The sequence below is a fragment of the Rhinoraja longicauda genome, chromosome 1, assembly GCF_053455715.1.
Source record: "Rhinoraja longicauda isolate Sanriku21f chromosome 1, sRhiLon1.1, whole genome shotgun sequence".
NCBI classification, from domain to species: Eukaryota; Metazoa; Chordata; class Chondrichthyes; order Rajiformes; family Arhynchobatidae; genus Rhinoraja; species Rhinoraja longicauda.
The window spans coordinates 18,322,028-18,346,375 of NC_135953.1; the positions used below are offsets into that span (position 1 = coordinate 18,322,028).

Here is a 24,348-nt window from a genome sequence, read left to right on the forward strand (position 1 = left end):
GGTTAAAATTAGATTATGCTTCTTTGTCAGTCCAATACATTATAAATAGTGTATTATACACACTTCACTTCAAAAGTTTCCAACTGGGTTGAGTTTAGTTTATTGTCACGTGTGCCGAGGCGCAGTGAAAAGCATTTATTGCGTGCTAACCAGTCAACGCAAAGCCAATATGCGATTATAACTGAGCCATCCACAGTGTACAGATACACGATAAAGGGAATCACCTCTAACTTCACCATGGACACAAGATCCCTCTCAGTATCCATCACACATTGTGAGGGTCTCATTGTCCTCTGATACCTATTTAAACCAGTTTCCCTTACCAACACGCCAGCTGTACTCATATTTTCACATTGAACAACAATGCCAGCAACTCCATTCATTCTCCAAATCATAGGTGCAGCTACGGGCACTTGCATGGGTCCAGACTACACTTATCGTTTGGTGGGATATGTGGCTGAACAGGTTTTATTTCTGTCCTTTTGGTGCTCTCTCCCTCACCTTTTGGTCAGTACATCAACAACTACACTGATGCCCCTTCCTGCGCGCATACAGAATTTGAAATTTTAATTCCTGCCAATTTCCATGCTGTTCTTCAACAAGATCCCACCATCATATAGTTATTCTCCTGTTTCAACACTTAAGGAACAGCACCCTCTATGACAACTTGGGTCACTCCTCCATCCCCATCAACCACTCCCTGTCTTAGAGCACTTACCCAAAATCCTGTAGGATGGTGATCATGATACATGTTTTGTAGCTTGAATTTGGTCTAGATCATTTACAAAATGGACACCAATTCATCTGATACAGGCAGGTTTGAGCTCTGCTGCAATTGCCGTCCTACAAATTGTACCCCCTCTTATTTATCACGATCAGAGAGGCAGTGAAATGGAATACTATGGCCATGGAGTTATCACTCCAAACCAAAGATAATAGAGCAGATAGACCACTCGACCATAAAAACTGTAGTATGTCATGGCACCATTTTAGTAGGCAGAGACTTGCAGAAACATTTAAAAAGAAAAATAACAACAATCTGAATTAATAGATGAGATATATTCTGCGTTTTAATTTATCATCACACAAACTGTTCCCCCAAAACACTGATTACACTGCGAGAGGCATAATGGATGGCAGGTTTTGCTTACTAAAATGGCAGACGTTATGCTCCTTTGCGTACACTTCAGTATAGGCGATTTCAACGGAGAGGTTCATCTTGCTCCTCTAGTATATTTGCTCCAAACCATTTGGGTTATCTCGATTTTTTTTTTACTTGATTTCAAGGAAAGCAAAAACAAAGCAAATAACTGCCAAAAAACCTATCACTGCACAGTAAGATATTTTCTCATTTCCACTTGACAAGAACCACTTCGGCAGTAGGGCATATTATTTGGCAATCACCCAGCATCTCCAGATGTATGAGTCATTGTCAAAAGATCCAAGGGTGATGAAACGAAAAGGTCCCAATGAGTTGTTATAAACTAGAATGTTATACCTTAAAATGTGGTGAATTCAAATTCAATTGTGGCTTCTAAAAGGAAATTGCTCAAGTATTTAAAAAGTTAAATACGTGCAGAACTACGTGGAAAGAACAAGTGAGATTGCATGGATTGCTCTTGAAAGAGTTGGCAGAGACGTAATGAACCTAATGGCTTCCTTCTGTGTTGTAATGATTCGAACGATTTTGTAACTAGTAATCATTCAAAGAGAAAGACGATAGTTGGAGTGGCACCCACATTCCTGGCAAATTATTTAATTTTCTGAACTGCGAATGAATAGGTTTGGATACCCCTTCATCCCATAATCCAAAAGTCCTAGAATATAGAACAGTATTGCAGGAGAATTTTGACCCACAATGTCCATGCTAAACGTGATGCCGTTAATCTCCTCTGCCTACACATCATGCATACCCCTCCATTCCCAACATATCCATGTGCCTATCTAAAAGTCTCTTAAATGTTGTATTCGTCTCCACCACCATCGCTCCAGGCACTCACCACCCTCTGCAAAAAAAGATTGACAAGCACATCTCCTTTCAACTTTGCCCCCTCTTACCTCAAAGCTAAGCCCTCTAGTCTTTGACATTTCCACGCAAGGAAGAAGGTTCTAACTGTCCACCCCACTCAAGCATCTCACAATTTTATATACTCGATCAGGTCTCCCCTCAGCCTCTGACATGTCAGGGAAAACAATCCAAGTTTCTCCAACCTCTCCTTATAGCCAATATCCCCTAACCCAAGTTCATCAGGTGCAGCTCTGCAAGGCTTGAACAATAATTGTTCACTAAACCAAATACCTTAATAGTATTTTAATTATTTTAAGTGAGTTTTTATTTCTTGCAGCTGCTTCTTCATGTGTCCAGTTTTAAAAGGAGGCAAGAGACTACAGATGCTGCAATTTTAAATTGAGTCTAAGATGTAAGATACAGCCTGGGAAAGGGCCCTTTGGCTCATCGGGCTCATGCCGACATTCAGTCATCAGTTCACACTGGTTCTGTTATCCCACTTTCACATCCACTCCCTACACACAAGGAACAATTTACAAATTAATCTACAAACCAGCACGTTTTTGGGATGTGGAAGTAAACCAGAGCATCCAGTGGAAACTCATGTGGTCACAGGGAGAATGAGTAAACACCACACAGAAAGCATCCTACGTTAGGATCAAATCCAGGTCTCTGGTGCTGTGAGGCACCAGCTGTGCCACAGTGTTTTGTAGAAGTATCTGCAGTGCATGGTGCAGGGAAGAATATTTATGAGTCACTCGAGAACTCTGAGCTCCGAGCTCATGGTGCAAATTTCACCTTAATTCTTCACTGTACCATACAATATTCAGTTTAGTTTATTGTCACGTGTACCAAGCAACAGTGAATTTTTTTGTTGCTTGATAACCAGTCAGCAGAAAGACAAAACATGATTACAATTGACCCATTTACAGTGTAAAGAGAGAGATTTAATAGTGTGGAGGATTGTAATATGTGATTGTAGATCTGCTTTTGTGGCGAGCACACAAATAATCGCCTGGGTTGGGCGCCATCTTGGAAGCGGAGGGGATTGGATTGGAAAATGAATCTCCAAGGATTTAAGAAAAAGAACACCTTATTCTGCTTTTGTTTCCTATGTTCTTGACCCAAATCATCAAATAATCCAATGAACTAAATAGTCAGCATTTATGGTGAAATACCTGACACATTTCCATTAAAGTCTAAAAGCTCAAGCTTGTTGACTCCAGGAGTTAATTTGTACAAATTAGCATTGTTTTTAATTTTGCGACATTACCCATGGGCACAACAGACCGGCACTTCTAAATTGGTAGTGTAAATTAACCTAGAACGTAGTACAGCACAGGAACAGGCCCTTTGGCCCACACTGTGCCGAACATGATGCCAAGATAAACTGTTCTCATCTGCCTGTACATGATCCATATCCTTCAATTCCCAGTACTTCCATGTGCCTACCTAAAAGGCTCTTGAGCACCATTACCTTATCTGCAATGCATTCCAGACCACCACCACTTTATAAAAAATAATTCTGGAACAAAAAAGAAACTGCCGGAGGAACGCAGCGGGTCAAACAACATGTTTGACGGCAAAGGAATTGTCGACATTTCAGGTGCAGGATCTCGACCCGTAATTTCGACAATTCCTTTCCCTCCACAGATGCTGCTCAAACTGCTGAGTTTGTCCAGCAGTTTGCTTATTGGTCCTTTTAAAACTAACTGCCTGAACCAAAAAAAGAATAGACAATAGACAATAGGTGCAGGAGTAGGCCATTCAGCCCTTCGAGCCAGCACCACCATTCAATGCGATCATGGCTGATCACTCTCAATCAGTACCCCGTTCCTGCCTTCTCCCCATACCCCCTCACTCCGCTATCCTTAAGAGCTCTATCCAGCTCTCTCTTGAAAGCATCCAACGAACTGGCCTCCACTGCCTTCTGAGGCAGAGAATTCCACACCTTCACCACTCTCTGACTGAAAAAGTTCTTCCTCATCTCCGTTCTAAATGGCCTACCCCTTATTCTTAAACTGTGGCCCCTTGTTCTGGACTCCCCCAACATTGGGAACATGTTTCCTGCCTCTAATGTGTCCAATCCCCTAATTATCTTATATGTTTCAATAAGATCCCCCCTCATCCTTCTAAATTCCAGTGTATACAAGCCCAATCGCTCCAGCCTTTCAACATACGACAGTCCCGCCATTCCGGGAATTAACCTAGTGAACCTACGCTGCACGCCCTCCATAGCAAGAATATCCTTCCTCAAATTTGGAGACCAAAACTGCACACAGTACTCCAGGTGCGGTCTCACCAGGGCCCGGTACAACTGTAGAAGGACCTCTTTGCTCCTATACTCAATACTCAACTCCTCTTGTTATGAAGGCCAACATTCCATTGGCTTTCTTCACTGCCTTGGCAAAATAATTTTGAAATGTCAAATTTCTGATAGCAACACAAATCTTTCAACTGAAAAATCAGTCTCAGGAAATAGATAGGCTCAGATACAAAGGTGGGTGCACAATAACTCAGCAGCCAGTGCTGGTTCTGCACAACACCTCCCATTTCAGTGTCCTTCGCTTATGCAGTACATTTCAAGCAGATGCAGGTAGGTGAATGAATGAATGCAAGTGGGTAAAGCTGTCCTTAAATATATTTAGTCTACTTCAGTCAATGGATTCAATACTCATCTTAAAATTATTCATTTTAAATAGCACTTAAAATCAAACTTTGATTAATCTTCTTGGTCTTTATATCTTTTTCTTTTGCATTGTGCAGTATTTTACTTGGTCATATTTTTGTGATGTGTTTTGAGTTTTTGTTTGTTAAAGGCTCTTTGGGCAGAGTCTCTTGCCAAGAGTAGGTGATTCGAGGACCAGAGGGCATAGGTTGAAGGTGAAGGGGAAAATGATTTAATAGGAATCTGAGGGGTAACTTTTTCCACACAAAGGGTGGTGGGGGTATGGGAACAAGCTGCCAAAGGAGGTAGTTGAGGCTGGGACTATCCCAACATTTAAGAAACAGTTAGACAGGTACATGGATAGGACTAGTTTGGAGGGATATGGACCAACCATGGGCAGGTGGGACTACCATAGCTGGGACATGTTGGGCGGTGTGGGCCAAAGAGCCTGTTTCCACACTCTAAGACTCGTTGACTGTATGACTTTAATATTTGGGTATCTTCTTGTGTGGTAAAGGATCTGTAGAAACACTTGCAGATCGAAGAATTTTTAAAAAACTGAACAGATCAGCAGTAGCAGCAGCAATCAGCAGGAGCAGCAGCAATCAGCAGTAGCAGCAGCAGCAGCAATCAGCAGTAGCAGCAGCAGCAATCAGCAGTAGCAGCAGCAGCAGGCAGCAGCAGCAGCAGTAGCAAGCAGCACCAAGCTGTGCTGCTTGGGAAGTAGTGTGTGGGGATTGTGTGGGGATAGTAAGGAGTAAGACCTGTGTGATCTCCCGGACTAGTTTCGATCGCCTAGCTTGGGGTCGGAGAGGAATTTCCCGGATTTTTTCCCAAATTGGCCTGGGTTTTTTATCCGGTTTTTCGCCTCTCCCAGGAGATCACTCAGTTCTTTTGGGTGGGCGGTTGGAGCGGTTGGAGTAGCGGCCGGGCGGTAGGTTTAGTAACCGAGCGCGGGGCTTTGTTTGGAGAGTATGACTGCCAGGGCAGTTTTTTGTTCTGGGTGTCGGATGTGGGGAATCTGGGAGTCTGATAGTCTTCCAGACATCCACATCTGCGCCAGGTGTGACGAGATGGGGCTCCTAAGGGACCGTATTAGGAACCTGGAGCGGCAGATTGATGACCTCCGTCTGATCAGGGAGAGTGAGGAGGTTATAGATAGGAGTTACAGGGAGGTGGTCACTCCTAGACCACGGGAGGTAGACAAGTGGGTCACTGTTAGGGGGGGCAAGGAACAGAGGCAGGGACTAGGGAGTACCCCGGTGTCTGTACCCCTTGGAAATAAGTACTCCTGTTTAAGTACTGTTGGGGGGGACAGCCTACCTGGAGGCAACGACGGTGCCCGGGCCTCTGGCAAGGAGTCCGGCCCTGTTGCTCAGAAGGGTAGGGAAAGGAAGAGGAGAGCAGTAGTAATAGGGGACTCTATAGTGAGGGGGTCAGATAGGCGTTTCTGTGGACGCAGTCGGGAGACCCGGATGGTGGTTTGCCTCCCTGGTGCCGGTGTCCGGGATGTGTCTGAGCGTGTCCAGGATATCCTGAAAGGGGAGGGAGAGGAGCCAGAGGTCGTGGTACATATAGGTACCAACAATATAGGTAGGATAAGGGAAGAGGTCCTGAAAGGAGAATTCAGGGGGCCAGGAAGAGAGTTAAAAAAAAGGACTTCCAAAGTAATAATCTCAGGCTTACTGCCTGTGCCACGCGATAGTGAGAATAGGAATGGAGTGAGGTGGAGGATAAATACGTGGCTGAGGAACTGGTGTAGGGAGCAGGGTTTCAAGTTTCTGGATCATTGGGACCTCTTCTGGGGGAAGTATGACCTGTACAAAAAGGACGGGTTGCATCTGAACCCGAGGGGAACCAATATCCTGGCGGGGAGATTTGCTAAAATAACTGCGGAGACTTTAAACTAGTACGGTTGGGGGGAGGGACTCAAACACAGATAGCTAATAGGCAGTGTGTGAGGCAGGAGGCAGAAAAGGGAAACACTCAGACCCAATATGTAGGAGAGAAAGAAGGGAAAAGAAATAAACTGAGAATAAGAAATGATGGGTCCCTTAAATGTGTATATTTTAATGCTAGGAGCATTGTAAGAAAGGTGGATGAGGTTAGAGCCTGGATTGACATCTGGAAGTATGATGTTGTGGCGATCAGTGAAACATGGTTGCAGGAGGGTTGCGATTGGCAATTAAATATTCCAGGATTTCATTGTTTCAGATGTGATAGAATCGGAGGGGCAAGAGGTGGGGGTGTTGCATTGCTTGTCAGGGAGGATATCACAGCAGTGCTTTGGCAGGACAGACTAGAAGGCTCGATTAAGGAGGCTGTTTGGGTGGAACTCAGAAATGAGAAAGGTTTAGCAACACTTATAGGGGTGTATTATAGACCGCCAAATAGGGAACGAGAATTGGAAGAGCAAATATGTAAGGAGATAGCAGATATTAGTAGTAAGCACAGAGTGGTGATTGTGGGTGATTTCAATTTTCCGTATATAGACTGGGAATCACATTCTGTTAAAGGGCTGGATGGTTTGGAGTTTGTAAAATGTGTGCAGGATAGTTTTTTGCAGCAATACGTAGAGGTGCCTACCAGAGAAGGGGCAGTGTTGGACCTCCTGTTAGGAAATGAGATGGGTCAGGTGACGGAGGTATGTGTTGAGGAGCACTTTGGGTCTAGTGATCATAATGCCATTAGTTTCAATATCATTATGGAGAAGGTCAAATCTGGACCAAGGGTTGAGATTTTGGATTGGAGAAAGGCTAATTTTGAGGAGATGAGAAAGGATTTAAAAGGAGTGAAATGGAAATTGTTGTTTTATGAAAAGGATATAATAGAGAAATGGAGGATATTTAAAGGTGAAATTTTGAGAGTACAGAGTCTTTATGTCCCTGTTCGGTGGAAAGGAAAGAATAATAATTTGAAAGAGCCGTGGTTTTCCAGGGAAATTGGACACTTGGTTCGGAAAAAGAGGGAGATATACAATAAATATAAGCGGCAGGGAGTAAATGAGGTTCTTGAGGAATATAAAGAATGTAAAAGGAATCTTAAAAAGGAAATTAGAAAAGCGAAAAAAAGATATGAGGCTGCTTTGGCAAGTAATGTAAAAGTAAACCCCAAGGGGTTCTACAGATATGTCAATAGCAAAAGGATAGTGAGGGATAAAATTGGTCCATTAGAGAGTCAGAGTGGACAGCTATGTGCTGAGCCGGAAGAAATGGGGGAGATATTAAACAATTTCTTTTCTTCGGTATTTACCGAGGAGAAGGATATTGAATTATGTGAGGTAAGCGAAACAAGTAGAGTAGTGATGGAAATTAGGAGGATTAAAGAAGAGGAGGTACGGACACTTTTGAAGAATATAAAAGTGGATAAGTCTCCAGGTCCTGATAGGATATTCCCTAGGACATTGAGGGAAGTTAGTGCAGAAATAGCAGGGGCTATGACGGAAATATTTCAAACGTCATTAGAAACAGGGATGGTGCCGGAAGATTGGCGCATTGCGCATGTTGTGCCTTTGTTTAAAAAAGGTTCTAAAAGTAAACCTAGCAATTATAGACCTATTAGTTTGACGTCTGTGGTGGGAAAATTAATGGAAAAGATACTTAGGGACAATATATATAATTATTTGGATAATCAAGGCCTGATTAGAAACAGTCAACATGGATTTGTGCCTGGAAGGTCATGTTTGACTAATCTTCTTGAATTTTTTGAAGAGGTTACCAGGGAAATTGATAAGGGCAAGGCTGTGGATGTTGTCTATATGGACTTCAGTAAGGCATTTGACAAGGTTCCACATGGAAGGTTGATTAAGAAGGTTAAATCGTTGGGTATTAATAGTGAGGTTGCAAGATGGATTCAACAATGGCTGAATGGGAGATACCAGAGGGTAACGGTTGACAATTGTATGTCAGGTTGGAGGCCAGTGTCTAGTGGAGTGCCCCAAGGATCTGTGTTGGGTCCACTGTTGTTTGTCATTTACATTAATGATCTGGATGATGGTGTGGCAAATTGGATTAGTAAATATGCAGATGATACTAAGATAGGTGGAGTAGTTGATAGTGAGGTAGATTTTCAAAGTCTACAGAGAGACTTGGGCCTTTTGGAAGGGTGGGCTGAAAGATGGCAGATGGAGTTTAATGCTGATAAGTGTGAGGTGCTGCATTTTGGTAGGACAAATCAAAATAAGACGTACAGGGTAAATGGTAGGGAATTGAGGAATGCAGTGGAACAGAGGGATCTGGGAATAACTGTGCATTGTTCCCTGAAGGTGGAATCTCATGTGGATAGGGTGGTGAAGAAGGCGTTTGGTATGCTTGCCTGTATAAATCAGAGCATCGAGTATAGAAGTTGGGATGTAATGTTGAAATTGTACAGGGCATTGGTGAGGCCGAATCTGGAGTATGGTGTGCAGTTCTGGTCGCCAAATTATAGGAAGGATGTCGACAAAATGGAGAGGGTACAGAGGAGATTTACTAGAATGTTGCCTGGGTTTCAGCACTTAGGCTACAGAGAGAGGTTGAACAGGTTGGGTCTTTATTCTTTGGAGCGTAGAAGGTTGAGGGGGGACTTGATAGAGGTTTTTTAAATTTTGAGAGGGACGGACAGAGTTGACGTGGGTAGGCTTTTCCCTTTGAGAGTGGGGAAGATTCCAACAAGGGGACATAGCTTCAGAATTGAGGGACAAAGGTTTAGGGGTAACATGAGGGGGAACTTCTTTACTCAGAGGGTTGTGGCTGTATGGAATGGGCTTCCGGTGGAAGTGGTGGAGGCTGGCTCGATTTTATTATTTAAGAGTAAATTGGATAGGTATATGGATAGGAGGGGATTGGAGGGTTATGGTCTGAGTGCAGGTAGATAAGACTAGGTCAGGGAGAATGGTCGGCGTGGACTGGTAGGGCCGGACAGGCCTGTTTCCATGCTGTAGTTGTTATATGTTATATGTTATATGAATACCCTGAAATTCATGCATGCCTATTTCTGTGAAAATCCCATGAAAAATGAAAATTACTGAATAATTGCTTTAACAAAAAAACGTTTTTTAAAGCTACTATTCAGCAATTCTCTTTTATATTATCCACAAATAGTCTTTAACAAACAAAAACTCAAAATAACAAAAACATTACAGATAAAATATTTCAAAGATATTTTGGCCAAGAAGTTTGATCAAAGTTTGATTTTTAAAAGGAGCAAGTAGACACAGCAAAGAATAGGGAATGAGTTCCAGGGCTGCTGCCACGACTTAAACATTTTTCACTCAGCCAACTGTATGAGAAGGCATAACTGACTCAGGCAATGCTCAGGTAGTTGATATACCCGAGTTGGTGTAGCCTGCAGTCTACGTTAATCACACAATTGCAGAACATTTACAACCAGGGCCATTTGGCCCAACTTGTCTAATTCTTCTATATAAACAGTCTAGTTCCTACCAGCATTTACTACCCAACATTTGAATTAACAATAAGGGGGGAACTCATTGAAACATACAGAATAGTGAAAGGCTTGGATAGAGTGGATGTGGAGAGGGTGTTTCCACTAGTGGGAGAGTCCAGGACTAGAGGTCATAGCCTCAGGATTAAAGGAAGTTCTGTTAGAAAGGAGTTGAAGAGAAATTTCTTTAGTCAGAGTGTGGTGAATCTGTAGAATTCTTTGGCACAGGAGGCTGTGGAGTGAAAGTCAGTGAATATTTTTAAGGCATAGATTCTTGATCAATACGGGTGTCAGAGGTTATGGGGAGAAGGCAGGAGAATGGGGTTAGGAGGGAGAGATAGATCAGCCATGATTGAATGGCGGAGTAGACTTGATGGGCTGACTGACCTAATTCTTCTCCTATCACTTATGATCATGAAAAAGTGGATACAAGGAACTGCAGATGCTGGTTTACAAAAAAAAAAGACATAGTGCTGGAATAATTCAGTGGGACAGGCAGCATCTCTGAAGAACATGAAGGGTCCTGACCCGGAATGCTCCCGAGATGCTGCCTGACCCGCTGAGTTACTCCATCTTTTTGTGCCTTTACTTGAATTAAGAAGCCTCCCTCCAACCACTCGAGAATATCCAACTTAGCAAAATGGTCATTCTACAAAACATTATGTATTCAGTGTAAAGAGACAAATCTATCTTCTTAAGAGCCCTGAGGTGCTCTTTTATCATTGTAATGGATGGATACATGTGAAACTATTCAAAAGGAAATAATCAGATAATGGGGATCGTATTGGTTTGCTCAAAAAAGGCCTCATGACAATCTGACAGCCTTCAGGACAGTCGAATCGGTGAGAGGCAGTGCTATCACCTATATCAAAGAATGGGTCGATAGGGTTTGTATTCACTTGAATTTAGAAGGATGAGAGGGGATCTTATAGAAACACATTAAAAACTCTTAAAGGATTGGACAGGACAGATGCAGGAAAAATGTTCCCGATGTCGGGGGGAGTCCAGAATGAGATGAGGAAAAAAAGAATTCACCCAGAGAGTTGTGAATCTGTGGAATTCTCTGCCACAGAAGGCAATGGAGGCCAATTCGCTGGATGTTTTCAAGAGAGGGTTAGATTTAGCTCAAAGGGCTAAAGGAATCAAGGGATATGGGGAAAAGGAAGGAACGGGGTACTGCTTTTGGATGATCAGCCATGATCATATTGAACGGCGGTGCTGACTCGAAGGGCCAAATGGCCTACTCCTGCACCTATTTTTCAGAAGGGTCTCAACCCGAAACGTCACCCACTCCTCTCCAGAGATGCTGCCTGTCCCACTGAGTTACACCAGCATTTTGTGTTTACCTATTTTTCTATGCCCTATGAAAAGCATATTTTGTGCTCACTTCCCTCATTAATCTCAGTGTTTTTCCTGTGTATTGTTCAGCAGAAAAGTTTGATTCGTCAACAGGAGGAGGACAGTAAATAACAGGTCTTGAAGGCCTGGCCTGTAGGGTGAAGTTGGGCAGGCTAGGAGTTTATCCCTTGGAGCGTAGGAAGCCAAGGAGTGATCTTATAGAGGTATATAAAATCATGAGGGGAATACATAGGTTAAAAGACTCTGCATTCACCCTGATGAGTGGAATCAAGAACCAGAGGACATAGGTTTAAGAATGGAGGGGAAAGATTTAATAGGAGCCTCAAGGGCAATTTCATGCCGAGGGTGGTGAATGAATGGAATGAACTGCCAGAGGAGGTAATTAAGACAGGTAAAAGACATTTGGATGGGTACATGGATAGGAAAGGTTTAGCGGGATATGGGCAAAACATGGGCAGTTGGGACTAGTGTAGATGATCTTGGTCATCATGGGTCGAAGGGCCTGTTTCCATGCTGTGTGACTCCATAACTCTAACAATCAGTGAATTTTCCTTTTATATCGTTGGCCCAAAGCCTTATGTATTGAGTAGAGTTGTGAGGTCATGTTGCAGTTGTATAAGACATTGGTGAGACCACATTTAGAATATTGTGTTCAGTTCAGCGCACCATGTTCTAGGAAAGATATTGTCAAGCTTGAAAGGGTTCAGAATAGATTTACGAGGATGTTGCCAGGACAAGAAGGTGTGAGCTATAGGGAGAGGTTGAGTAGGCTGGGTCTCTATTCCATGGAACGCAGGAGGATGAGGGGAGATCTTATAGAGGTAAACAGAATCATGAGAGGAATAGATCGAGTAGATGCTCAGAGTCTTTTGCCCAGAGTAGGGGAATCAGGGACCAGAGGACATAGGTTCAAGGTGAAGGGGAAAAGATTTAATAGGAATCCAAGGGGTAACCTTTTCACACAAAGGGTGGTGGGTGTATGGAACAAGCTGCCAGATGAGGTAGTTGAGGCTGGGACTATCCCATCATTTAAGAAACAGTTAGACAGGTACATGAATAGGACATGTTTGGAGGGATATGGACCAAGCGCAGGCAAGTGGGAATAGTGTAGCTGGGACATTGTTGGCCGATGTGGCGAGTTGGGCCGAAGGGCCTGTTTCCACACTGTATCACTCTATGACTGGAACAAGATTTTGAGGATTCCCCTCAGATTATGCTTTCAGAAAGACATCCTTTCACTTGTAAATGCTTTGGGTGGGACAGGATTTGCCCAAGAACTATGAAAGAAGAGTGCATGCCAGCTGTGGAGCACAATCTTTGTGTATGACAAAGGTTAAACAGTGGCTGCACTTGTCTTCAGGGCAGACCCAATTTAGACACACTTTCCAAGTCATTGGGTATTTTTAAGGCAGAGATTGACAGATTCTTGATTTCCGTCGGTTCACTGGAAATGTTTCGTATAGTTCAGCACATCTACCAGCCTAATCTGCAAGTGAGACAGAATTTAGCAAACAAGTAAAATCTTACATGTAGGAAAATAACTGCAGATGCTGGTTCAAATCGAAGGTAGACACAAAATGCTGGTGTAACTCAGCGGGTCAGGCAGCATCTCAGGAGAGAAGGAATGGGTGACGTTGCAGGTCAAGACCCGAAACGTCACCCATGCCTTCTATCCTAAGATGCTGCCTGACCCGCTGAGTTACTCCAGCATTTTGTGTCTACCTTCAAAATCTATTTTACAATCATTTAATCCTGGTCTTTGTACGTTATTTATTCATCCCAGCTTGATCAGCCGATGATGGGGAGGTGCAAAATATCTCAACCACACAAGATCTTTCCAAATGACAATGCAATCTAAAATTGCATGAACCAATTGCATTTCTTGCAAACATATAATCTTTGTTAACAAGTCCAGAAGCTTTGGTAGCATTAGTATTCCTCTACGCGCAATGAATTCAGAAATGCCTATTGCAAAGCTCTACAAATAAATGTGTTATTTGTTCCACAGATGTCCTTGAGCAACATTGAATATGATGGCTTATCCAGAAATTCAAAGAATAAAGAACCTGCAATAATTTCACACTGCTTGATGGCGAATATTACTGCATGATGGGTAACATTGCCAAATGAGCAAATTGAGCGAACTAAAAAAAAAAACCCCCACTGGAAATACAAAATAGAATACAAAATAGTCTACGTATATAGCAGGTCAGGCAACATCATGCACAGAGATACAATTAATTTTAGGTCCTACAAAACTTGTGCTTAAAATTGCCGATGATGAGTTACACAAGAACACAAGAAACAGGAGTAGGTTATTTGGCCCGTTGAGCAGCACGGTGGCGCAGCGGTAAAGTTGCTGCCTTGCAGCAAATGCAGCGTCGGAGACGCGGGGTCGATCCTGACTACGGGTGCTGTACTGTACGTAGTTTGTACGTTCTCTCCGTGACCTGCGTGGGTTTTCTCCGAGATCTTCGGTTTCCTCCCACACTCCAAAGACGTACCGGTTTGTAGGTTAATTGGCAGGGCAAATGTAAAAATTGTCCCTAGTGGGTGTAGGATAGTGTTAATGTGCAGGGATCGCTGGGCGGCGCGGACCCGGTGGGCCAACGGGCCTGTTTCTGCGCTGTATCTCTAAATCTAAAAAAATCTAAAAAATCTAAAGTCACAATTCACTGAATGCATGCTATTTTCTGATGCTATCCCCATATCCCTCAATTCGTTTAATATCCAGAGTGCGGCACAGGGGTGCAGCGGTAAGAGTTGCTCCCATACAGTGCCAGAAACCCGGCTTTGATCCTGACTACGGGTGCAGTTAGTATGGAGTTTGTACGTTCTCCCTGTGACTGCGTGGGTTTTCTCCAGGTATTCTGGATCACACATCCCAAAGACTTGCAGGTTAATAGGTTAATTGGCTTCTCTTAATTGTCCCTAGTGTTTAGGATATAATTAGCGTACGGGTAATCACTGGTCAGCACAGACCTGGTGGGCCGAAGGGCCTGTTTCAACACTATCTCTAAACTAAACTAAAAGGATCTCAACCCGAAACATCACTCATTCCTTCTCTCCAGAGATGCTGCTCCAGCTTTATGTCTATCTAAAGCTATTGATCTCTGTTCTGAATGAACTAAATGATTGATTCTCCAGTGTTCAAGACTCATTCGACCTCTGCATGAAGAATATTCTCCTTGTCACATTCAGAATCCCTTCATGTTGAGACTATGACCGCTGGTTCAAGACGCTTCAGTCAAGAGAAACATCCACTCAGCATCCCGCCTGACAAGCCATGGAAGAAATCTCAATGAAAGTTTCAGAGTGCAGAGCAAATATTAACCTTGCACATAGCTTCAGCTCTGAATCCAGCTGAATCAACAAGTCGTTACAAGTTGATCTTGAACTCCAATGCTCCATGTCACGTTTGCCCATTATCTTTGGGACTGCGTGTGTTTGAACTAAATTACATGACCCAGTTTCTTCCCTCTTCCAAAGTTGTGCTAATTGGTAGGTTAATTGGTCATTGTAAATAACCCCCGGTGCAGGTGGGTGGGAAGAGAATCAGGGAATCATTAATGCCACCAAAACCTTCTGGGGCAGAATATTTTGGTGAAGAAAATTTTCCTTGTGTTAGCTGTAAACTGCCTCCCCATTGTTCTGAATCTGGAACCCAGAGTTCTAAACTCTTCAGCCGAGGGAACTGTCCTCCCTGCTTCCAGTTCATTAAGGAATTTGGCAAGTTTCAATGAAATATCTTCTCATTCTTCTTAACTATGGAGAATATAGCACCGAGCTTACGCATTCTCTCTTCACATCCAGCAAACCTAACAATCCACGACCTTATGTAATTAATCGTTACTGCATTCCCTCTGTAGCAAATACTTATCTTCTCTTGAAGTAATGAAACCAAAACTGTGCACAATACTCTAGACATTGTCTCAACAAAGCCTGACGTAATTGCAGTAGGCTGTCCAAAACAACAGCCTAGAGGGCCTGATCTTGCATTAATGAAAGAGAAAGGACATGCTTAATGAAATCACCTCAGCCACAGATTTCCTGAGGTGATTTCATTATGTGGCAGGAGCAGGCAGAAACAATGGGTCTGCCAGGGCAGTTGTGTTTGTGGATTTTGGGGAAAGGTAAAAACAGGCTGTGCGGGGCTGGGAAACGATAAGGTTGGAGGCTGGGACAGCCAGAAGTGATGAAATCAGTAATGGTGTTTGAGATTTAGGCCTGGTGCTCATCTGTGGGACCTTTTACCAGCATCTGCAGTTCCTTGTTTCTACATAGCAACAGTATTTGCTGTTATTCGCAAGATGACCCCAAAAGAATGTTACCTGAATAACCGATTTTCTGAAGTGAAATAGGAAACTACAGGCTGATTAATATATTGAAACCATGTTCACAACTCTGTAGAAATTGAACAAGTGAACAATTAACAGTCCTTCGTTGAGTTGCACATGCAACTTTCTAACATTGTACAATGTAAAGGGAAATCTGCGGAACAGCCACTGTAATTCAAGCATTAAACCAGACTATTAATTAAGAACTGGAACAAAACCAAACATCACCATCTGTCCGTTCTGTTAAAAGACGGTCAAATCCTATGAAACAATTAAGCATCATTTACAAAAGTAATTTTTGATTAACATTTTACTCTGGTCCAAGTTATTTTTTCCTTCCAACGCAATTCAATGGAATGGTAAGAATTTTGAAACCCTCCACATCTCCTCAAACCCAGATAGAATCATAGAGTGATAGTGTGGAAACGGGCCCTTCGGCCCAACTTGCCCACACCGGCCAACATGTCCCAGCTACACTAGTCCCACCTGCCTGCGCTTGGTCCATATCCCTCCAAACCTGTCCTGTCCATGTATTGTCTAACTGTTTCTTAAACGTGGGGATAGTCCCTGCCTCAACTACCCCCTCTGGCAGCTTGTTCCATACACCCACCACCCTTTGAGTGAAAAAGTTACCCCTCAGATTCCTATTAAATCTTTTTCCCTTCACCTTTTACCCTATGTCCTCTGGTCCTCAATCCCCCTACTCTGGACAAGAGACTCTGCATCTACCCGATCTATTCCACTCATGATTTTGTACACGTTTATAAGATCACCCCTCATCCTCCAGCGCTCCATGGAATAGAAACCCAGCCTACTCAACCTCTCCCTATAGCTCAGACCCTCTAGTCCTGGCAATAGCCTCGTAAATCATTTCTGAACCCTTACAAGCTTGGCAATATATTTCCTATAACATGATGCCCAGAACGGAACACAATATTCTAAATGAGGTCTCACCAACGTCTTACACAACTGCAACATGACCTCCCAAAACTTGTATGTTCAATACTCTTGACTGATGAAGGCCAATGTGCCAAAAGCCTTTTTGAGCACCTTATCTACCTCTGACTCGACCTTCAAGGAACCATGCACCTGTACTCCTAGATCCCTCTGCTCTACAACATTCCCCAGAGGCCTACCATTCAATGTGTAGGTCCTGCCCTTGTTAGATGTCCCAAAATGCAACACCTCACACTTCTCTGTATTAAATTCCATCACCCATTCCTCAGCCCACTTGGACAATCGATTAAGACCCTGTTACAATCTTCCACAACCATCTTCACTATCTGCAAAACCACCCACTTTTGTATCATCAGCAAACTTGCTAATCTTGCCCAATATGTTCTCATCCAAACATTAATGTAGATGACAAACAGTAACAGGCCCAGCACCGAACCCTGAGGCACACCAATAGTCACAGGCCTCCAGTCTGAGAAGCAACCTTCCACCATCACCCTCTGCTTCATTCCATGAAGCCAATTTGCTATCTATTCACCTATCTCTCCTTGGATCCCATGAAATCTAACCTTCCAGAGCAGCCTAGCATGTGAACCTTGTCAAATGCCTTACTGAAATCCATGTATACAACATCTACAGCTGTGCCTTCATCGACCTTTTTGGTCATGAAGACATGACTCATGTCTTAAAAAAAACTTAGATTTGTAAGACATGACCTCATACGTACAAAATCATACTGACTATTCCTAATCAGCCCTTGCCCATCTAAACGCCTGTATAACCTATCCCTCAGAATACTCTCTGGTAATTTTCCAACTGCAGTTCCCAGCATTTTCCCTGCAGCCCTTCCCGAAAAGAGGCACAACATTTGCCACCTTGCAGTCTTTGCACGTATTTTAATGCAAGGGACCTGACGGGTAAGGCAGATGAGCTTCGGGCATGGATAGGTACGAGCGACCGGGACATTGTGGCCATTACTGAAACCTGGTTGAGGGAGGAGCAGGACTGGCAGCTCAATGTTCTGGGCGACAGGAACTTCAGGAGAGACAGGGATGAAGGAAAAAGAGGGGGGGGGAATTGCATTGTTGGTTAAGGAGGATGTCACGGCCGTAGTCGGAGGTGACATTACGGATGGTTCATCTGGTGAGGCTATATGGGTTTACAGTTTTGCCTTCTATCACAACTTCTCAGGGACTTTTTATAGTTAGGACTACAATCTAGATGGAGCTCTTAAGGATAGCGGAGTCAGGGGGTATGGGGAGAAGACAGGAACGGGGTACTGATTGAGAATGATCAGCCATGATCACATTGAATGGCGGAGCTGGCTCGAAGGGCCGAATGGCCTCCTCCTGCACCTATTGTCTATAATCCAACTCAATAGTTAGTACACAATCCAACTCAAAGACAACAACTATTTGGAAGATACTAAAATATGAACTCCCCTCAAGTGGCACAATTTCAAAGTGGGAACTTTCTCCAGTGCTTTAGCCTATATTTATCGCTCATTACCAAAACAGATCATGTACTTAAGAGATTTGGAAGGGTGTGTCAATTATTTGATGTATTTTCTAATAAAATAAGATACTCAAAGAACTTCATTGGATGCAAAGTATTCTGGAAGGTCTCGAAATGGCCAGTTCTCCAATTCTTTCCTTTGAAAACTATACGATCGCTGGCATTTTCATAATCTTTTATAATCAATGAACTGGTTAGATCCCAAGCACCAAGAAAGCCTAGTTTGCATGATATGTTACACATGATCAAAATCTGACAACCTTTTCATTGTGTATGAAGAGGGCTTGATCTTTCAACTTTCAAGCTGGAAGGCCAGCTTTTTGCAATGTGTTTCATCTCTTCGCATGCTAATTCTTTTTCTATACCACATCATTGTATTATCTTCTGCCCTATTAAGCACTACTGCTCAGAGTCTCAAAATGCTTCACTGCCGAAGAGCCAGATGGTCAAATCTTCAACCTTTGCCAAATTGCACAAGCAAAGGGATTGGAAATTCTTCTACTTTTATTGTCACTTTACAAATAAACAGAAACCGGTTGTTTTGGTCTTTTCCATTCAAACCTTTCAGTATTTTTCAGTATTTAGCAATTAAAGGGAAGTCACAAAAAAACAATGCTGTGCAGGTCAATGTGGGACCTTGAGAAAATCTATGGCAAAACTGGCATTTTAACTCAAGCTATTGATTTTTTTGTTTTTTCTTCTTGTTTTATTGCCAACAAATTGAACTAATAATTACATCAGCTTATTATCTGGAGAAAAAAAATAGGCCAATTGACAACAATCTTCATTTTGTACTTCCCAAATCCAATGACCATGACAATATCCTTATTCTGCACAACAGAAAAGTTATGGCAAATTGCTCCTTATTTATCATTCTACTATACAACGAGCATTTTGGAAACTGATTTTAGTAATCAAGGGCAAATCACTGTTCAGTCTGTAATCAAATTGTCAGAAATTACCATTTAGTTTTAAAACCACGTACATTATTGGTGAAGTTTTTTTTGGAAATCATCCAAAAAGCAGAGTGAAATCGGTTTGAGTTTGTTTGTTGCTTCTTGAGGCCTTGATAATGTACTTCGACGGGGGGAAAAACACTGAAAATAAGTCTGGTTCTGATGAGCTAATTTCTTGACATTTCTTGATTAGCTTTTACTTTTAATGTTGATTTAAATCAGAACTTCACATTTCCCATCCTCCTCCATCCCCAAGGGGAAAGCTACTCTTCCATTTAAATTACCATTTTGAATTCAGAAAACTCACATTTTATAATGCACTGGTGAATGTAATGCAGTTAATTGATTAAAACCCATGATAGCAGGCAGGGTAGATACCTAATCTCTAAGGACTGGCACTCCCTGAAACCTTCACCTAATGCCAACAATAATATTTCATCTAACAATTGCTGTAAAAACCTCTTGAACAAATCCTTTGACAAAGAGGTTTGTTATCTGCTCCACTGATCAAAACAAAGGCAACGAAAGCTGTGGGACATGCGCGCCTGCACAACTGATTCGCCCTCATGAAGTCGCATTTTGCCCATTCCGGCCCGTGACCTAAAATGAGTTTGACACCCTTGCTTTAAACTATCTCAAGTATATTGAACAGTTTCCAAGATGAATGATATTTTCCAACAAGAAAAATAGATGAGTATTCAGAGTACAATAAAACTCTGTTCACTTGGCACGTTGGAGACTTGAGGTCTCAGTCTGATAGAATTTTTCTGCTTGTCAATTTCCAAAATAACATTTGAATAGTTCTCTAGTTTCCAAGTGAAATTGTGTAATACAGAAAGTGTTTCCCAATTCTCAAGAATATTTTATCGTCAAGTTTGTAAACATAGTATTCAATAGATGGGCGGCAGCACAGTGGCGTCGTGGTAGAGCCTTACAGCACGAAAGACTCGGGTTCGATCCTGACTACGTGTGCTGTCAGTATGAAGTTTGCACGTTCTCCCTGTGACCGCAAGGGTGCTCTGGTTTCCTCCCACACTCCAAAGACGTACTGGTTTGGAGGTTAATTGGCTTGGTAATCACCGGTGGCGCCGTACGATGGCTGCCTCGCCATCAGTCTGTCTCATCTTTTGTTGTTTTTCATCTGCTGTTAAACGTATGTTTTAGTGTATCTTTAGTTTTGTATTATGAGGGGGGGTGGAGGAAACTTTTTAAAATCTCTTTCCTCGACAGAGATACGACTCTTTCCGCACTGCAGCCTAACATCGTGGAGCTGGTGGTTCCTTTCCTGGGGATCGACTTTGGGAGCTCCAACCGGGGGAGCCTGTGGACTTAACATCGTGGAGCTTGTGATCCCTTTGTCAGGGATCGGCCTCGGGTGCTCCAACCACATGAGCCTGCGGACTTAACTTCAGGGAGTTGGGATCAACTTTGGGAGTTCCGACGCGGGAGCTTCAATCGCCGGCTGCGATTTGATCACCCCGACTGCGGATGTTTCGACTGTCCCAATCGCGGGAGAAAAGGAGGGAAGAAGATTGCTATTGCCTTCCATCACAGTGCACTGTAGTGGATGTTTATGTTAATTTTTATGTAGTTGTGTCTTGTTGCTTTTTTGGCATGACCGTATGGCAATTCAAATTCCTTGTATGTTTTTACATACTTGGCTAATAAATTAATTACAATTACAAAATTCTAAACTGTCCCTAGTGTGTAGGATAGTGTTAGTGCATGGGGTGATCACTGGTCAGCGTGGACTCGGTAGGCCAAAGGGCTTGTTTCCCTGCTGTATCGCAAATGTCTAAAGATAATATAATAGACAAAAAAAAATGAAGTCCAATAAATGAAAAACCCAATATTGAGTGAAATTGCATAATAGAAAGTGTTCCCTAAATCTCAAGAATATTTTATATGTCCCAAATTAGAACAATGAAATTCTTACTTGTTTCAGCAGCACAACAGGTTTGTAAACATAGTACTCAATAGAGAGATGGCGACACTGTGGCGCAGCGGTAGCACTACTCCCTTGCAGCACAAGAGACTCGGGTTCAATCCTGACTATGGGTACTGTGTACGGAGTTTGTACGTTCTCCCCGTGACCTGCGTGGGTTTTCTCTAGAGAAATTGATTAATTGAAGCATTTTGTATTAAACACTAAGCCTATGTTCGTGAAAGAGGCAATGTTAATCCTTTAGTTTAGTTTAGAGATACAGCTCGGAAACAGGCCCTTCGGCCCACCGATCCCTGCACATTAACACTATCGTACACCCACAAGGGGCAATTTTTACATTTACCCAGCCAATTAACCTACAAACCTGTACACTTTGGAGTGTGGGAGAAAACCGAAGATCTCGGAGAAAACCCACGCAGGTCACAGGGAGAACTTTCAAACTCTGTACAGTCAGCACCCGTAGTCAGGATCGAACCCGGCTCTCCGGCACTGCATTCGCTGTAAGGCAGCAACTCTACCGCTTCACCACTGTGACCGCCCAAACATGTAAATTGTAATTTTGAAGAGTTGTCTATTTTTTCAATAAATTTTCTTTGGCGTATTGCAGATCTTTTCTTTGATCCAGAGATATTGATTTGGTTTTTAGTTTAGTTTAGAGATACAGTGTGGAAACAGGCCCTTTGGCCCACCAAGTCTGTGCCTATACATTAGAGGAGATTGGTCTGTAGACAAATACTCTCTTGAAGAACTCCAGGTGTAGAAGTGTAGGGGGCATATTGACTGGTTGCAACACGGCCTGGTTCAGCAAATCGAATGCCCACGAACAAAGGAGATTACAAGTAATGGTGAACACAGCCCGGTCCATTACGGGTACTGACCTCCCCACCATCGAAGGAGCCATAGGAGATCTTCGGTTTCCTCCCGCACTCCAAAGACCTACAGATTTGTTGGTTAATTGGTTTGGTATAAAATGGAAAATTGGCCCAAGTGTGCATCAGATAGTGTTAGTGCACAGGGATCACTGGCCGGTTTGGACTCAGTGGGCTAAAGGGCCTGTTTCCACGCTGCATCGCAAAACTAAATTAATGTATTGCAAAAACAAAACAAAGCCCAAAGTCTCTAGTGCAACCCTGGCAGTTCAGTTTAGATTTTAGTTTTGGTTTGTAGTATTCACTGGCTTGATGGTTGTTGGGAAGAAACTGCTCCTGAACATTATCGTTTTCAGACTCCTCTAACTTTTTCCCGATGGCAGGAGTGAAATGAAAGCCTAGTCTTTGATGAAGCTGGCTGCCTATTTCAGACAGCGCCTCCTATAGGTCCCTTCGAGGTCCCTAGAAGAGAAGACTTCTGCTGAAACTGTAAGAATCACCATGAACTTTCAGTCAATGGTCTCTTAACTGCCTTCTATTGTTCAGACATGTTTCAACATGAGTTTGGGGAACAGCAGATTATGGTATTCTGCAATACTGTATTTCTTTTGATAAGTTCAGATAACTATGCTGCTGGTGTTTTCAGTCTTCAGGGCACCTTTTCTTTCTTGTCCCTTTAACACCTTACTTCACTTTCTCCTGTTAATAAATATTTAAACTTTCTTCAACACTCTATCTTAATCTTAAACTTTTTTTCCCCTCAGATCCGGCAAAACATTCACTATTTATTTCCTCACAGACGCTGCCTGACCACCTCGGTACTCAGAGCACTTCCTCTTTTTTAATTCATTTCCCTCAAATGGAAATGGGAAGAGCGCGGAAAGAGAGTAATGAGAGACACTTCCTCATGCAGAGAATAAGCACTCAAATGACCAATTTACACATTTTAATGCTTCATTTTCTAACCAGCTGCTTCCTACTTCCTTGCCCCACAAGTTTCAGGCAACTAAAAGGTCACAGCTGCTCTTTTTAAAATCAATGCTTTCTGATACATTAGTTTTATTAATTTGCTCATGGGGTGTGGGCATCATTGGGGGAATGCCAGAACATATTGTTGGTCCCCAATTGCTTGCCCCAAGAAGAGAGGGTTTGGAATGACACTTCACACAGATTGGGCAAGGGCAGCATATTCCCCTTACCGCATAATGACCCGTGAACCTGTCGTTATCCTTATCGTCACTGAAACAAACCGTCTCTTTTAAATTGCAGATTCATCTAATTATGCGAATTTAAACTCCACAGCTGTCACAGTGAGTGCGAATCAATTGTCCAAAACTCCCACAGTCCCGAAGCTTACGCAACACACAACCACATCTCATTTCAACTTCAGGTTATATTCAATTCCTCATTAAAAAAAAAACACTTGAAGTTATTTGTAAAAGTTGGCTATTTTTAAATTATGCAATTCAAAATTAGTTTACTATGATAAAATTCTCTTCCCCTCAATGATGCACGCATTGATATTCATTTGCCTCAATCAAAATGCTCAATAGAGTTTCAACGACGAACACTTTCGTGATTTCCACGACTTTGCACTGCAACGCAGAAGTCAGGGACATGCTCGAGGTCAGACTACCAAAACATTTGACCTTGTACTTTGCCTCTGGACCCAGTACCAAGTCCCGGGGAGGAAGCGCTGCAGTCACACTGAACTGAGAAGTTGGATGCACTTGCATCCTGACTGACATATGAAGAAAGAATGGGTCAACTGGGCTTGTATTCAGTGGAATTTAGGGTGAGAGGGGATCTTGTAGAAACATATAAAATTCTTAAGGGATTGGACTGGCTGGATGCTTTTCAGAGACTACAGTCTTCATTCTACAAATCTGCAGCAATGAATTATCACCATAATTAACACCAAAGGCGAAGAGTAATCTTTCTCATGTTTCAGCTGCTCAAATGAACAAGACCAAGCTGGGAAATGCACAAACCAGTAAAATATATTATTACAAAAACAGATTACTGTTACTCCAACTTCCATTGCTGCTCACATCACTTCAGGGGGAAAGACAAGCTGAAAAATCAAATAGCAATTTCTTCCTTATAAATCATTAAGGCATCAGTTTGGATTGTACACAAAACAAGTATGTGAGCTATTTATTGTGCTTTATAGCTGGCAGCTCCAATGCATTAGATGAACATGGTATTTTTTGGTCTTTTCTCTGTCATAATTAACATGATGACCATATGACCTCAAAGTTGAATCTCAAAACATTTAAGGTATATTTTTGTTGTTGCAATTATGCCAAATAA

The 24,348-nt window shown here is 42.6% G+C and overlaps 1 protein-coding gene across 6 annotated transcripts in view; it reads right to left on the reverse strand.

Moving 5' to 3' along the window:
• ctbp1 (C-terminal binding protein 1) overlaps positions 1–24,348 on the reverse strand; it is a 211,760-nt gene that overhangs the window by 169,770 nt on the left and 17,642 nt on the right. The window lies entirely within an intron of this gene.